Source organism: Schistocerca americana, chromosome 2, assembly GCF_021461395.2.
Source record: "Schistocerca americana isolate TAMUIC-IGC-003095 chromosome 2, iqSchAmer2.1, whole genome shotgun sequence".
In the NCBI taxonomy this organism is placed as follows: domain Eukaryota; kingdom Metazoa; phylum Arthropoda; class Insecta; order Orthoptera; family Acrididae; genus Schistocerca; species Schistocerca americana.
The window spans coordinates 275,297,525-275,314,680 of NC_060120.1; the positions used below are offsets into that span (position 1 = coordinate 275,297,525).

General features: G+C 39.2%; 1 protein-coding gene across 2 annotated transcripts in view; it reads left to right on the forward strand.

The window, feature by feature from the left end:
- Positions 1-17,156, forward strand: part of LOC124595297 (zinc finger protein 853-like) — a 39,828-nt gene that overhangs the window by 16,376 nt on the left and 6,296 nt on the right. For both annotated transcript variants that reach the window (XM_047133983.1, XM_047133984.1), the window contains one exon: positions 15,193-15,321. The gene's annotated coding sequence lies outside the window, so the exon portion shown is untranslated. The remainder of the gene's footprint in view (positions 1-15,192; positions 15,322-17,156) is intronic.

Genomic DNA, 17,156 nt, shown 5'->3' on the forward strand with positions numbered 1-17,156 from the left:
ACTCTGATTTGAAATCCGACAGAAAATCAAGAGAGGGTCTGGTTGTATACAAAGTAAACTTGTGGCAAGCATAATAAATAGCCTTACTGTGCAGTAACGATGGTATTGTTACCAGTGACAGTGACATAAAAGCAGAGTTACTATACATGATTTTCGGAAATTCATTCACCCAAGAATATGAAGTAAATATTCCAGAACTCAAATCAAGAACAGCTACCAACAAGAGTAATTCAGAAGTAGATATCCTTATTGTAGCGAAGCAGATTAAATCACTTAATAAAGGCAAATCTTCTGGTCCAGATTGTATACCAGTTAGGTTCCTTTCAAAGTATGATGATAAATAGCTCAATACTTATGAATCATATTCAACTGCTCACTCAGTGAAAGATCCATACCAAAAGACTGGAAAGTTGCACAGGTCACACCATTACCCAAGAAAGGAAAGGAAATTAAAGTACATGCTAGAGTACAGACCTGTATCACAGATGATGATTTGCAATAGGAATTTGGAACATATACTATGTTCAAACATTATGAATTACCTCAAAGGAAACGATCTGCTATCAACAGGGGATCTCAAATTGATTCCATATTTCTAGTTTCCAGAAGGTTTTTGACACCAATCCTCACAAATGACGTGAAATCAAATTGCATGCCTATGGAGTATAATCTCAGTTGTGTGACTGGGTTCATGATTTCCAATCAGAAAAAACACAGTTTAAAGTAATTGACAGAAAGTCAATGAGTAGAACGAAGTGATGTCTGGTGATCTCCAGAAAGTGTTATAGACCTTCTGCTGTTCCTAATTTATTTAAACTATTTAGAAGCAATTTGAGCAGCCCTCTCACATTATTTGCAGATGATGCCGCCATTTACCTTGTAGTAAAGTTATCAGAAGATTAAAACCAATTGCACGATTATTTAAACAACATATCTGTATGCTGCTAAAAGTGGTCTTTCACTGTAAATAGAGAAAAGTATGAGGTCGTCTATATGAGTGCTAAAAGAAATCTGTTATATTTTGGTTACATGGTAAATCAGATTACCAACTTTTTTGTCAAAATATGAAAATATTTTGTTGACACTAAGCTGCATAGGGAGAAATGGATCATTGTTTTAAAAAATAAAAAAATGAGAACTCAGAGCTCCCATGAAAAGATTTAAGTGCTTCCTCTTCTCATGTACTATTCGAGAGTAGAGCGGTAGAGAAATAGTCTGAAGGTGGTGCTATAAACCCTCTGACCCGAGTGTGAATTGCAGAATGGTGATGTAGCTGTTGTATTTTTCCACAGAGGTTCTGTTTTCTTCAACTTCATAAATTCTGAGTTATCTTCAACAGTTCGTTCAGTTTCCCCAAAGTTTGTTTCGGTCTGATGACCCTGATCTTCTGCTTTGTTATGCGCTGCATTGCCCGTTTGAATGGTCTCCACAATGATCCAGTATCACTACTTCCACCTTCAAACAAAAATTTGTCTTCTTTAAAAACTACATAGTTAGGACAATTGCAAATTATGAAACACTTTAAAGACCTACTATCAGGCTTTCTTGTCATTAATTCCTTTAGAATGTGCAGGTATGCAGTGCACCTAAACACATGCAGTTTATTCAAGTTTAACTTCCTTCTATACTGCAGCATTGCTGGAATTCTCCACATAAAGCCGACGTAGGACAATGGTTAATGATAACAATAGCTGCAATTGCAGCTTCTGACAAAAATTTCTTTCCAAGTTTGCATGCAAGAACTACGCAGTGAGATTTTTCAGTTATAATATAATTTAGTTCCTCTACCACTCTGTTTCGTTGACGTGTGTACTTTATCGTAAACTCTAACTGCACACCCTCTCCTACAAAGAATTTCATCATTTCATTCGAATTGTGTTCACAACCATTACCACATCTAAATCTCCCAATTTTCATCTCAAAATGAGCAGTAGTCCCTTCATAATATACTTTAAAATAATGAAACACTTTCAGTTTCGATTGAACTATATAAGCTACTGGAAAGTGAGTAGGATCATCAGTGAAAGTCACTGCATCATTCCACCTAAATAGATGGGCAGTATAGGGCCATGGACATTACTGTGTGATCACCTGCTGAAACATGAGACTCATTGTGTGATAATCGTGTTTGTTTTACCTTCGGTGCAGATCAAACATTTAGTTACAGGTTCATAAAACTGTACTTCGTCCAGTCCATCTGCTAGATAATGAAGTTTTTTCATATTTTCAAAGCTCAAATGTCCTAAGCTTTTGTCTGAATCTGGAGCACTAAACATAGCATTCATAGTAAGTATACACTAAAGGGTATACAAACCTGAATCTTTCCTTTGAGCTACAGCTGTAACTTCATTGCCTCTTTGAACTGAGCCCGCTTAACTTTCAAAAACAATATTGTAGCCCATGGTTTACATACCAACAAAAGATTGTTAGGAAATGTGGTACTGCAAGAATGACTTTTATTTTTATTTGAAATTTCTTTCCATAAACTGTGCTTTCAACATCAACTTCTCCAAACTTTTTGCCAAACAAAAATTTATCTGTTCTGGCAACTATAATTCTTATTGGAGTTTCAAGTTCCCTCACATTTGTCAAAGGAAACAGATTTATTGGCTAAATGTTCTGTTGTTCATATGTCAGAAATCTCTCCAGTTCGTTATCTGACAAACTTTCATAAGCAGCTGACAAAGAAAAACTGTCGTCACTTCAGTTGTGTCTTGTACCTTAGCCGTTATATTTGTGGAATTCTTCCTTTTATGTTTGCATGCTCTACATTGTGCCCCAATATTTCCCATGTCCGTAACAAGTATATTTAGACCTTGCACCATACATGCCTTGATGCTTTCTTTGACATTGCTGCAAGACAAACTCTATAGATGAAAACAGCTCGTTTAATGACCTGCTACATTTAGAAAAGTTGTTCAACTTTGTTGTCGTGAATAGACTCTTGCCATTTCTGTGTAGGCCTTTCCACTAACTAAATAATTCCAGTTGCTGAAATTCCTACATCCAACTACGGTATCCAATACTGTTCTGTTTCCTGTGCCATTATTGTAGTTTATGTATTGACTGATAAGTTCGTTTTCCACTGTTATTGCATGCGGTAGTTTGATATATTCAGTTCACGCAAACAGACAGCAGCACTGCTAGTTTGCATATGGTAGTTTGGTACATCACTACTGTGGTTACAGTATATTTAGCTTTTCTGTCAGTTATTTTTTGTTTTCCCACGATTTTGCTTTCTGGTTATTTTCCATAACATGGAAACCAGTGTGGAGAATGAAAGTTCATAGTAAGCAAACTATGTGGAAAAGCTGTACTTCCTAGACAGTCATGTGGAACTGTCAAATTAGGACAGCAGCAATGAAGTCTTTCAGAAACCAGCATTAAGAGAGAAGACAAGAAGCAGCTGAGAATGGAGATCAGATAATAAAGGAAGCACTATCAAGCAAATGTGGTTGGCTAGAGGAGATGAAAAAAGACGAAATGACAGTAGAACATTGTTGAAGAAGAGGGTGACAAAATATAAGAGAAATTAAAAAATAAAACTGAGAATCATAGAAAACAGCAATCAAAGATATTATCACAATTTCAGGCTGAGTTTTTGACAACAGTGACATTTTCGAAAGCATTTTGCAATCTAAATCAGTACTCAGCAAACCACTGTGAAGTGCATGACAGGGAGGATATGCCATTGTACTAGTTATTAGGGTTTCTTACTCTTCCATTCTTGAATGGAGTGCAGATAGAATGATTTGCCTCTATGTGCTGTAATTAATCTAATCTTGTCTTCATGATCCAAGTAGGGGGTTGTAGTATATTCTGAAAATCATTTAAAGCCTGTTCTTGGAACTTTGTAAGCAGGCTTTCTCAAGATATTTTATGTCTGTCTTCAAGAGTCTGCCAGTTCAGTTTCTTCAACACCACTATAACACTCTTCTGCAGGTCGAACAAACCTGTAACCGTATGTGCTGCCCTTCTCTGTATATGTTAAATATCCCCTGTTAATCTAATTTGCCCCCATTAACCATGGACATTGCTGTTGGTGGGGAGCCTTGTGTGCCTGAGCAATACAGGTAGACGTACTGTAGGTGCAACTACAACGGGGGATATCTGTTGGGAGGCCAGACAAATGTGTGGTTCCTGAAGAGGGGCAGCAGCCGTTTCAGTAGTTGCAGGGGCAACAGTCTGGATGGTTGACTGATCTGGCCATGTAACGTTAACCAAAACGGCCTTGCTGTGCTGGTACGGCGAATGGCTGAAAGCAAGGGGAAACTATAGCTGTAATTTTTCCCGAGGGCATGCAGCTTTACTGTATGGTTCAGTGATGGTGGTGTCCTCTTGGGTAAAATATTCTGGAGGTAAAATAGTCCTCTATTCGGATCTCCGGGCAGCGACTACTCAGGACGACGTTGTTATCAGGAGAAAGAAAGCTGACGTTCTACGGATTGGAGCATGGAATGTCAGATCCCTTAATTAGGCAGGTAGGGTAGGAAATTTAAAAAGGGAAATGGATAGGTTAAAGTTAGGTGTAGTGGGAATTAGTGAAGTTCGGTGGCAGGAGGAACAAGACTTCAGTCAGGTGAATACAGGGTTATAAATATATAATCAAATAGGGGTAATGCCGGAGTAGGTTACAAACAGGAGTGCAGATAGGCTACTATGAACAGCATGGTGAACACATTATTGTAGCCAAGGTAGTCACAAAGCTCAGGCCTACCACAGTAGTACAAGTCCACAGATGATGAAGTGATGGAAGCAATGTATGATGCAATAAAAGAAACTATTCAGATAGTTAAGGGAGATGAAAATTTTATAGTCGTGGGGGACTGGAATTCGATAGTTGGGAAAGTAAGAGAAGCAAAAGTAGTAGGTGAATATGGACTGGGCGGTGAGGAATGAAAGAGGAAGCCACCTGGTAGAATTTTGCGCAGAGCATAACTTAATCATAGCTAACGCTTGGCTTAAGAATCATGAGAGAAGGTGGTATACATGGAAGAGGCCTGGAGACACTGGAAAATTTCAGATAGATTATATAATGGTAAGACAGAGATTTAGGAACCAGGTTTTAATCTGTAAGACATTTCCAGGGGCAGATGTGGACTCTGACCACAATTTATTGGTTATGAACTGTAGACTAAAACAGAAGACACTGCAACAAGGCAGGAATTTAAGGAGATGGGACCTGGATGAACTGAAAGAACCAGAGGTTGTAAAGAGTTTCAGAGAGAGCATTAGTGAACAATTAACAAATACAGGGGAAAGAAATACAGTATAAAGAAGAATGGGTAGCTTTGAGAGATGAAATAGTGAAGGCAGCAGAGGATAAAGTAGGTAAAAAGATGAGGGCTAGTTGAAATCCTTGGGTAACAGAAGAGATATTGAATTTAATTGATGAAAGGAGAAATATTAAAAAAATACAGTAAGTGAAGCAGGCAAAAAGGAATACAAACGTCTTAAAAATGAGATCGACAGGAAGTGCAAAATGGCTAAGCAAGGATGGCTAGAGGACAAATGTAAGGATGTAGAGGCATATATCACTAGGTGTAAGATAGATACTGCCTACAGAAAAATTAAAAACAGATCTCTGGAGAAAAGAGAACCACATTTATGAATATCAAGAGCTCAGATGGAAAACCAGTCCTAAGCAAAGAAGGGAGGGCAGAAAGGTGGAAGGAGTATATAGAAGGTCTATACAAGGGTGATGAACTTGAGGGCAATACTATGGAAATGGAAGGGGACATCGATGAAGATGAAATGGGAGGTATGATACTGCGTGAAGAATTTGGCAGAGCATTGAAAGGTGTTTCTTTTTTTTAAAAAAAAAAAGCCCTGGGAGTAGACAACATTCCATTAGAACTACCAAAACTCTACCATCTGGTGAGCAAGTGAGCAAGATGAATGAGACAGGTGAAATGCCTGCAGATTTCACGAAGAATATAATAATTCCTATCTCAAAGAAAGTAGTTGTTGACAGGTGTGAAAATTACCGGACTATCAGTTTAATAAGTCATGACTACAAAATACTAACATGAATTCTTTATAGATGAATGGAAAAACTGGCAGAAGCTGATGTCGGGGAAGATCAGTTTGGATTCCATAGAAAAGTTGGAACACTTGAGGCAATACTGACCCTACGACTTATCTTAAAAGATAGATTAAGGAAAAGCAAACCTACGTTTCTAGCTCTGTAGACTTAGAGAAAGCTTTTGACAATATTGACTGGAGTACTCTCTTTCAAATGCTGAAGGTGGCAGGGGTAAAGTACGGGGAGCGAAAGGCTATTTACAATGCAACTTCACATTTCTGAACATGTAAATCGAGTTGCCGGTCTTAGTACCACTTTGAAATCTTATCAAGAGCTGACTGAATATTTATGCAGCATCTTTGAGACAGTACTTCATTACAGATAACTGCATCATCTGCAGAAACTCTGAGGATATTATTTATAAAGTTCACATGGTCATTAATGTAGAACATGAACAGCAATAGTCCTGACACATTTCCCTGCGGCACATCCAAAGTTACTTCTACATCTGATGATGATTATCCACCCAAGATAACATGCTGCATCTGCCCTACCAGAGTTCTCATTCCGGTTACAAATTCCACTTGATACCCCATATGATCATACTTTAGACAATAAGTGTACATGTGGTAATGCTTTTCATAAATCAAGAAATACTGCATCTGTCAGTCTGCCTTGATCCAAAACTTTCAGTATGTCATGCTTGAAAAGTGTGAGTTGGGTTTCACATGGTCGATGTTTTCAGAATTTGTGCTGGGTAGCATGAAGGAATCAGAATATGTTCCACGACTCTACAAAAATTGACGTCATTAATACTGGGCAGTAGTTTTGTGGATCACTTCTACTACCTTCTTGTAGACTGGCAGGAACTTTGCTCTCTGCCAACTACTGAACATGTTTTTTGTGTGTGTTTATGATAGATTATACACTACTGGCCATTAAAATTGTTACACCACGAAGATGACGTGCTACAGACACGAAATTTAACCGACAGGAAGAAGATGCTGTGATTTGCAAATGATTAGCTTTTCAGAGCATTCACACAAGGTTGGCGCCGGTTGCGACACCTAGAACGTGCTGACATAAGGAAAGTTTCCAACCGATTTCTCATACACAAACAGCAATTGTCCGGCGTTGCCTGGTAAAACGTTGTTGTGATGCCTCGTGAAAGGAGGAGAAATGCGTACCATCACGTTTCCGACTTTGATAAAGGTCGGATTGTAGCCTATCGCGATTGCGGTTTATCGTATCGCGACGTTGCTGCTCGCGTTGGTCGAGATCCAATGACTGTTAACAGAATATGGAATCGGTGGATTCAGGAGGATAATACGGAACGCTGTGGTGGATCCCAAGGGCCTCGTATCACTAGCAGTCGAGATGACAGGCACTTATCCGCGTGGCTCTAACGGATCGTGCAGCCACGTCTCGATCCCTGAGGCAACAGATGGGGACGTTTGCAAGGCAACAACCATCTGCACGAACAGTTCGACGACGTTTGCAGCAGCATCGACTAACAGCTCGGAGACCACGGCTGCGGTTACCCTTGACGCTGCATCACAGACAGGAGCACCTGCGATGGTGTACTCAACGACAAACCTGGGTGCGCGAATGGCGAAACGTCATTTTTTCGGATGCATCCAGGTTCTCTTTACAGCATCATGATGGTCGCATCCATGTTTGGTGACATCGTGGTGATAGTGGACGTTACCTTTCAGATGTGTTACGACCCGTGCTCTACCCTCCGTTTGATTCCTGCGAAACCCTACATTTCAGCAGGATAATGCACGACCGCATGTTGCAGGTCCCGTACGGGCCTTTCTGGATAGAGAAAATGTTCGACTGCTGCACTGGCCAGCACATTCTCCAGATCTCTCACCAATTGAAAACGTCTGGTCAATGGTGGCCGATCAACTGGCTCATCACAATACGCCAGTCACTACTCTTGATGAACTGTGGTATCGTGTTGAAGCTGCATGGGCACCTGTACCTGTACACGCCATCCAAGCTCTGTTTGACTCAATGCCCAGGCGTATCAAGGCCGTTATTACGGCGAGAGGTGGTTGTTCTGGGTACTGATTTTTCGGGATCTACGCACCCAAATTGCGTGAAAATGTAATCACTTGTCAGTTCTAGTATAATAAGTTTATCGAATAAATACCTGTTTATCATTTGCATTTCTTCTTGGTGTAGCAATTTTAATGGCCAGTAGTGTAGTTAGAAGAGGGACTAACTCAGCCACAAATTCGGTATAGAATCCGATAGGGATTCAGTTGGGATCTCGAGCTTTGTTCTTTTTTAATGATTTCATTTGTTTCTCAACACCAATGACACTAATACTTCATCTTTTCAGTGCCACAAGGATTAAATATGGCAATTCTGCTGGATTTTTCTTTGTAAAAGAACATTTGAAAACAGAGTTAAGAATTTCAGATTTTGATTTACTATCTCAGTTTCAGTGCCTGTCTCATTCAAGAGTGACTGGACACTGACTTTGGTGTCACTAACAACCTTTAAATATGACCACAATTCATTGGGTTTTGTGAATGATCATTTGACAGTATTGTGTTATGGTAGTCACTGAATGCTTCACACATTGCTCTTTTTCACAGCCAAACGCATTTCATTCAGCATCTCTGTATCTATAGATTATCCTTTTTTACACCTATTATGCAGTAGTCTCTGTTTCTATAGAAGTTTCTTTACAGTGGTAGTATACCATGAACTGTTCTGGATACATATCTATCCAGTTAATGGTCAACTATTCCTTTAAACTTAATCTGTGGTTCGTTCATATGCTCCTGTTCTGTGCTGAAAGTTTCAAGTTCCTCATTGAGGTATGACACTACTGCTTTTTTATCTATATCTTTGTGGTTGTTTTAGTTGTACTTTGGTAATAATTGTTGCCACAACTGCATCATGGCCATTGGTACCAGTTTTGATGTGGACATCCTCAAAGAGGTCAGGTCTATTTGTTACCATTAGATGTAATATATTTTCATCATGAGTGAGTGGGGTTCTGAATTATCTTATGGGGTTCCGAACTATCTTATCTATGTAGTTTTATAATGTTTCACAGACTGTCTTGTCATGCCCAACACTAACAAAACTGTAATTGATTGTTGAATGATTAATCTCCACCGATGGTGGTAGTACAAACTTAACACACAAGCCAACTCATGTGTTCTCTAAAGTTTTCAGTTACATCAGGAGACGAGTCTGGTGTTGGGCAATAGAAGGGTCCAATTTTCATTTTACGCCCACCCCAGATATTGAGTCTCGCCCAAACAATCTCATATGCATCTTCAATTTCTGTCTCAGTGGATTTGAGTTTTGTGTCTACTGTGACAAATACACCACCTCCATTTCCTATTATCCTATCCTTTCAGTATACGATTAAATTTTCTCCAAAAATCTCACTGCTGTCAATTTCAGGTCTCAACCAGCTTTCTATACCAAGTATTATGTGAGCTTCACTGTTTTTCAGGAACATTCCAAACTTTGGCACTGGGTTGCAAATACTTTTTCAATTAACCACCAGGATTTCAGTACTGTCACCTATGGGTGGAATTTCCTTCGATCCTACATTGATACTTCTGGGTTTCACCACAGATCTCATTACCTGGATTGGATGGAGAGTTGACAAAAAAAAAAAAAAAAAAAAAAAAAAACAGTGTGCACTCCACATACAGTCAGCTACCTGGGTAACAGCCTGTGACATGTAGTGCACACCTGATCCATTTAGTGGTACTCTACGGTTCTCAACCCTATGGTGCAAGTCCATGAAGTTGAAGTTGCAACGTAGCTCGTCAAGAACTTTTGAAGTCTCTGGTTCATTCCTTCATCTCAGCTCAGAACCAAGGGGTCACGATCAGTTCTTGGGACAATGCTGTAAATTGTGAGCTTCGTTGAAACTTCATGCACAAGGCTGGGCTTCTCAACCTTCTCTGCCAGTCTCTGGAATAATCCAAGTATGACCTCAGAGCCCAAACAACACCATCATTTGTTCCAGCGTCCGCCAAAATCTGCAGTTGCTTGCACCCCGTTCCCTCATGGCTGCCGGAATAGCCTTTTCAACATTTTGAATGAGGTCCCCAGGCATACATACTGAGTGCATCTAGTATTCTTTCCTGTCCCTTGCTGCTATATGTTTGAACTGCCAACAATTAATAAACCCTACCCTTTTGTGTTTGCCTCCTCTCGACACCAGACAAAACACGTTTCCCCAAAACAGGTGAAGTGAGTCCCACTGGCTCAGTTTCAGTGAAAGACAGCACCTCAAACTTTTTGGTTAGGGGGATCAGTATAACATCCTGAGTCCTCCCTAGTACCCATCCATGCTGTGCAGGATGCCTAGATCTACCACTGAAACACCACTCGCAGTCAAGTGGGTGAGTAATGGCAGATCCTGTACTTTCTGCAGAGGAGATAGTATCCACAGGAGAGCATAGTACTCGAGGTACCTTTGATACCAGCACCACAGCTACATGGCTCCCTGGAGCTCTGCCAGCACATCAATTCGCAGCACCTGCCAATCGTTCAACAGTAGACAGGATGATTTACAGCTGCTTATAATCATCAACTGACTCATCCTGTATTCGAGAAAGCATTCATATTGGGGCTGCATTTTGGCTAGTGCAGTGTATTACAGGACTGCGAGCAAATAACTTTGAGCTAAGCCTGCTAATTATCTTTTATGCTGTTGAGCTAAGAACTTAGTAATTCCCTATAAGAATTGAAGAAAATACCCAAAACAAGATTTCTATTAAGGCAACAGAAAAACCTTTGGTAAAAAGTACTAATTTCCTAAAACTTTTTGAGGTTTGTTATAGTTATTAGCAAACTTGAAAATAGAGATGATTTATAATAAATGTATAGAATATCTCCTGTTTAAGGGAAAACTAGATGTAACACAATACATTTATTATAATATCTGCTACAGTAACAAAATCATATATGCTGATTTATTACATATTAGATTATGTACAGAACAACGGTAACCTCCGAAAGTTCTGAAAAATGTGTGTTTATTTGTGTTGATATACAATGAAATTTGGAGTGATCTGTTCTTTGACAGTAATTGTGAATCACAATGCTGAATTGCCATGAAGTAAGTTATGTAAAAATACTTGTACTAGTGACTTATGATTATAAAGTTTTGTAAGCATCAGAAAGTCTCAGAAATAACCTGTTTCACCTGTAATTATACAATGAAATTAGAGAACGATTGTTTTGAATGAAGCTAGCCCTACCCTTACCAAAAATTTTAAAAGAGTACAAATAAGTTTAAGCCTAAAATTGACAATAACAGTAGGAGTTTATCACAACACTCACCGAATGTTCAAAATTTTACATTATATTAACAGTACAAATGGGTTTCGCTGCAATCAGTAAAATATGCGAATATATAATTTCAAATCTGCTCATGAATCTTGCACTCGCATTCTCATACAAAGGAAAATTACATTGTCTGCTTTTACATATAAATAAATCTGCGAATTGCACAGATGTTTTACTTAGTGTTTCTGTGACAATTTGTACTCTGGCATGTCAAAGTAGAACACTGCAGCTTGAATTTATCTCACAAGGGGAAGGCCTCAGACACGGCCAACCGATTCGGCTCAAATTTGTCAGGTCGCTTGTATACAACCTAAAACGAAGGACTCTTAAGATATCTTGGGTCAATACCCCCGCAATTTTGAGGAAATCACTCCTAAAAGTTATGAAGAGCAATCAACTCAAAATTGGAGGGATCGGTAGATAATTGTAAATTGAGTATTTTTCATCATCAGGTATGGGGCCCGCAAACGCAAACTTTTCCGGAAATCGAGGAATGAAACTTTTATAACTGCCACTTCTGTGCCCACATGGTAAACGTTTTTCGCTGACAGCGCCGATAGCGCAACGACCACGATAACTGGCTGGGAATCGGAAAACCCGGGTTCGAATCTCGGAGAAACTAATTGATAGGGATAGGAGGGTTAATGAGGTAAGTAAATCAATAAGTAAAGATAGTAATAAGGTAGGTAAACTAATTTCCCAAACGCCGTGAGTTAGTAAATTATAAAACTCTTAAGCCTTGTCACATGAAAACAACTCCAGAGTTATGTTGTCCTGGTTATATCATAGTTGTGAACCTGGAAGAGTGAAGGTGTCCAACACGAGCCTTATAGAAGTCAATCGGAAAGAGTTGTTTTTCGTCATTAGGCTGCCGCGAACCTCGCGGATACATGTAGTGATTTTTCCATCATTAATGTGCCAAACGAAATACGTTTTGTGAATGAATACAGTGTTCTTCTGTAACATATGACGAGTGCTGTATGTAGTTTGTAGTAATTATCTCGTCTGTTTATGCCATAGTAATTAGTTATTGTTTGTTGTGTCATATCTTCGGGTACATAATCTGAATAATGGAGGATGTACACCCTTCGACTAGCGCTGTAGTATATAGTTGGGAGCCTGTCACAGACGATGGCAAGCGGGAAGTTACCGACGCTGTGTTTTGGTTTGTAAAAGTGATGTAAGACAGATGCATTATCAATGCACTACCGGAAGCTGGCAGTTCTGTTGCTCGGCATTCCAGACTGATAGGAACAGCTATCGTCAAGCGATTTTTGGAGCGGACGAACGAAATGACTTTTGTTGATACTGAAGTATTATACCATGAAGACGAAGCAGAAGGTGACTCAGTGGAAGATATCCCGACTAGTGAATCGCAAAATGGCCATAACAATTTGGAAATCTCCATGTCATAGGGAGTATGAGCTTCATCTGTTCCCGATGAGTATTACGAACTGGTTACCAAACGATCGAACTACGGCTCTATATCCCTTGAAGTAAAAGTAAATTCGGTAGTGCTAGCCAGGAATCATCCAAATTTGAACTTACGAACACTGCAAAAGAATGGAGCAACAACACCCCTGAAAAGGAAGGAGGACTTGAAATTGTGGGAAAGTGATATCGTTAAAGGAGGGACAAGATACGACAAATACCAGGCGATAAATAAGTGGACATAGGACCGATTTGTCGAATCTCGTTGTCGTAACAAGAATGTAACAACGGGAATACTTCAGGTGTTGGCTGCAGGTACAGCTCTTCAATGTACGGCCAACAAGGATTTTACATTTGCTGCATCATTATCTTGGGCAAGAAATTTCAAATTGGAGTATAAAATTCGTCAACTAAATACGTCTCTCATAAGGAGGTACAAAATATAGAAGATATACAGAAAGTGGCTGCTGTTTTCAGCACGCAAATGGCGTCACTTATGACCGGTTTTAATTGCGATTACATGATCAACGCCGATCAAACAGGATGCGAGTATCGGGTGAACATTCGACGCACGTTATCACATAAGGGAGAAAAACGAACTCTTGTCGCAGTTGATATTAAAAACAAACTAACACATTCGTACACGGCGCAATATGCCATCACAGCCTCTGGAAAAGTGTTGCCTAAGGTTTTCCTGTGTTTACAAGAAACGAATGTTACATTTGGTCCTCGGGTTATAGAAGAGGTTAATTGTTTAACCGAGTCGTTGAAAAATGTTTACATTACCTGCTCCAAAACCGGGAAACTGAAGAATGGGATTTACAGAACATTTCTTGAGAATGTTTTAAAACCATACGTTTCTGATAACAAGTGTTGTCTAATATTGGATTCCTGGGGAGGACAAATTAATACTACAATATATGACCCAATGTTTATACATGGCGAGGGTCAGCCGACGTGCACAATAAAAGTAATACCGCCAAACTGCATACCTTTGTGGCAGCCGTGTGATGTTTATTTCTATCGCCAGGTTAGAAACTTTTTTTCCAGGCTTCAGAATTCCAGTGTGCTTCTGGAAACCCAGCGGGTATTGCACAACCGCACGGATACAATAACTATTCACAGCATAATTCATAACCAACTTTCAGCCCGATTTTTCAGGTAATGATATCGTATGCGTAGTACGCATCAAAATTAATTCCCGAAAAAGACATATTTTTAAATGTAAACCAAGTTTGTTTTCCGCCAACTCTTTGGGAGAAACAGTATAGCTGTCGGAAGATTGCATTCATTAGATGTTCTTGGTGCTGTGAGTATATTTTTTTCAAATGTTTATGTGACAAGTACCATCCATCTAGTTGTTCGAAGAAAAGTGAGGACACGTAACAGTGACTGGAAGAGCCATTCTAAAGTGACCTGGAGTAACATTTCAGTTGTTTACTGTCCCAAGAGGTTTGAGAAATTTATTTGCTTACCTTTTTTTTATCATTCCTTATTGATTTACTTACCTTATTAACCCTCCTATCCCTATCAAGTGAGATACGGAAAAACACAAACGAAAAGAACAACATCCGCTACGGATCTCCGACTCCCAGTCAGTTAGCTTCGCCGTTGAGCTATCGGTACTGTCGGTGAAAAGCGTTTACCATGTGGGTACAGAAGCGGCAGTTGTAAAAATTTCTGACCTCGATTTCTGGAAAAGTATGCGTTTTCGGACCCCATACCTGATGATGAAAAATTCTCTGTTTACAATTATCTATTGATTCCGCCAATTTTGTGTCGATTGCTTATCATAACCTTTAGGGGTGATTTTCTCAAAACCGCGGGGGTGTTGACCCAAAATATCTTACATTCCTTGGTTTCAGGTTGCACAAAAGCGACCTGCCAAATTTGAGCCGAATCAGTTGGCCGGGTCTGAGGCCTTCCCCTTGTCAGTCAAAATCTAGAAAAATGTGCAGCACCAACAAAGCACACCTTCTGCCTGTTGCAGCTAGCAACGGCAAATAATTACTGTTTATTGTTGTTAATTATTTTAGTGCTTTTCTGTTCATTTCATGTATGTTATGAAATTGTGTTGGGGAATTTTTTTGCACATAAATTAATTTTGTGTTCAAACTTGTGACAGAAAATTGCGGGACCTTTGCAGGTGCAATTTTTTCGGTGAATTACTTTGCTAACTGAAGCTTTGATACCTTATTAAGGCCCTTTTTATGCCATATTTTCAGTTTTTTAATTATTTGTTCCCTGACTGATTTTTATGAATATGTCTGGAACCACAGTGTTGTCTTCTTAGCTATGAACTATTTTAGGTTTTAGTTTTCATTCTGATACATCATGAATTTGCTTTTGGAATGTCATTATGTGCCTTGTTTTTCATACATATTACTTCTCATTTGCAGGACTTAACCGACAGAACGTTTTCAAAGGAGCGGAATGTCTTTTGGGGCATTAGATTCTGATCGTTCAGGCTGTCCAGACTGCAAGGCTGCCAGCCGTAGTCCCTGACAAGTGCTGTGAATGAATCTGTTGTATGTATATTTCTGATTGTTACTTTTTGTGCACTTTCACATTATTCTTTCTTGAATTGCGTCAATCTTCACTTTTCATTTATTAATTCCAGAACTAAAATAGCCTGTTCAGATTTCATACCCACCAGCTGCAAAAATACCTTTCAGATAACCATTCATTCAGTCATTTCTTGATTGCCGTATTGTAGGTTAATTAATGCTCAAAGCGAGCTGTACTTGTTTAGCTCTTGTTATAGTTCTGTTTTTCATTCTTGTTGCACCAGTTGTTTGAGGTGTTTGTGTAGTTTACTTTTATAAAACATTTTACTGTCATATAATATTTAGTGAAGTTTGCTTTTGCCATTAGAATATAAGCAGTGCCTTTGTAGCAATGCAGATGTATAGACATTCATCGGAGTTATTAGGAGACATCCGTAGAAGGATATACTTTTGGATAATTTATACTGTTATAGAATGTACTGTTGGAGGCTACATAAAATCTTGTCCGTATGTTTGGAGCTGTGACTGACAAATTGTAGAGTAGTGTAATAACAATAAAATGGAGAAGGAACTGTTACAGTTCCATAACATTGTATATGTGGCCATTACAAATGACCAACCCTGCTTCAGTTAGATTATCATTGACTTCCTGAGTGATTTTTGCTGCTCCTACAGAAAAGCAGTCTTGAGCTCTGGTATATGTACGCCACTCAGCCAATTTTAGAACATTGTGATTTAGATTTTGAGGCATCTGTCACATCAAAGACAACAAATTTAAAGTTAATTCAAGCCTCTATTCATACATGATCAGACTTCACACCAAGTTGTAAAAGACACAAAAGGACAATATGATGGTGTTTTTATCCTGCCTGCATAATCGTTACCAGGGACAATCCCTAACCCAGTTACAGGTTATTAAAATCTATGTATTTAGTGCTGCTCAAGAAAACAGAATTCTCCAATTAGTAAATCTTTGAAATATTTGGCATGTTGTAAGGTGCAAGTTAGGCAAAATGTGTGGGTTATTTCATGCTCCATATGGGTGTGGCAAGTGTGGATACTGTACAAAGTTATGGGATGTTCTTGCAGTACGTCTTACAAGTGAATCCCTGACATTTCCAGCGGGGGTGAAATGATATTGCTGTGACCATAGCACTGGAAGGACATCTCCTGACAACATCAAACCATCAAGTGGTCTCTCTGGAGCCAGGCATAGCTGTCCGAATAAAGTTATGACTGGTGGTCCATGCCGCCAGCATACATCACAGCTCAGTAGTACCTTGGTCTCACACCTCACCCAGCAGTACTTAACTGTGACTTTTCAAAGAATAAAATACGGCTTCATTCAGTATATCCCTACCCAAAATGTTCCTCTGTCCATCATCTTTTATGTACTAAGATGGTATGATATGAAATTAATGGGATACACACCGAAGCCATGTGCATAGAAGTTAGCTTCACAAAAATAAAAATGAGCATTTTCTGTGATATTCTGCGTTCTGTTTCCTACAATTGAGTAATAGTCTGCTACCTCCTGTGATGACCTTGAGCAAGAGACATCAGTCTGTAAATGGACTGGCTTATCGAAGATGTGGTGCTGATATTCATGTTGTATATGCCAATATCCCATTGTGTGAATGCAATAATTAATTTCCAGGCAACTGGACTTTTATCCAAATCGAAGTCAACAGAGTTAAAGTTATGTTAGACCTTTATTTGACCATGACCTAAGCTCCTCACTGATCACCTGTGAAATTATACTTTGGAAGCTCAAATGTCATTTGCTATCTCTGCCTGCAACTGACTAGCTTCTACCATACTTTTGGAGATTTGGGCATGTCACACTACTAATATGT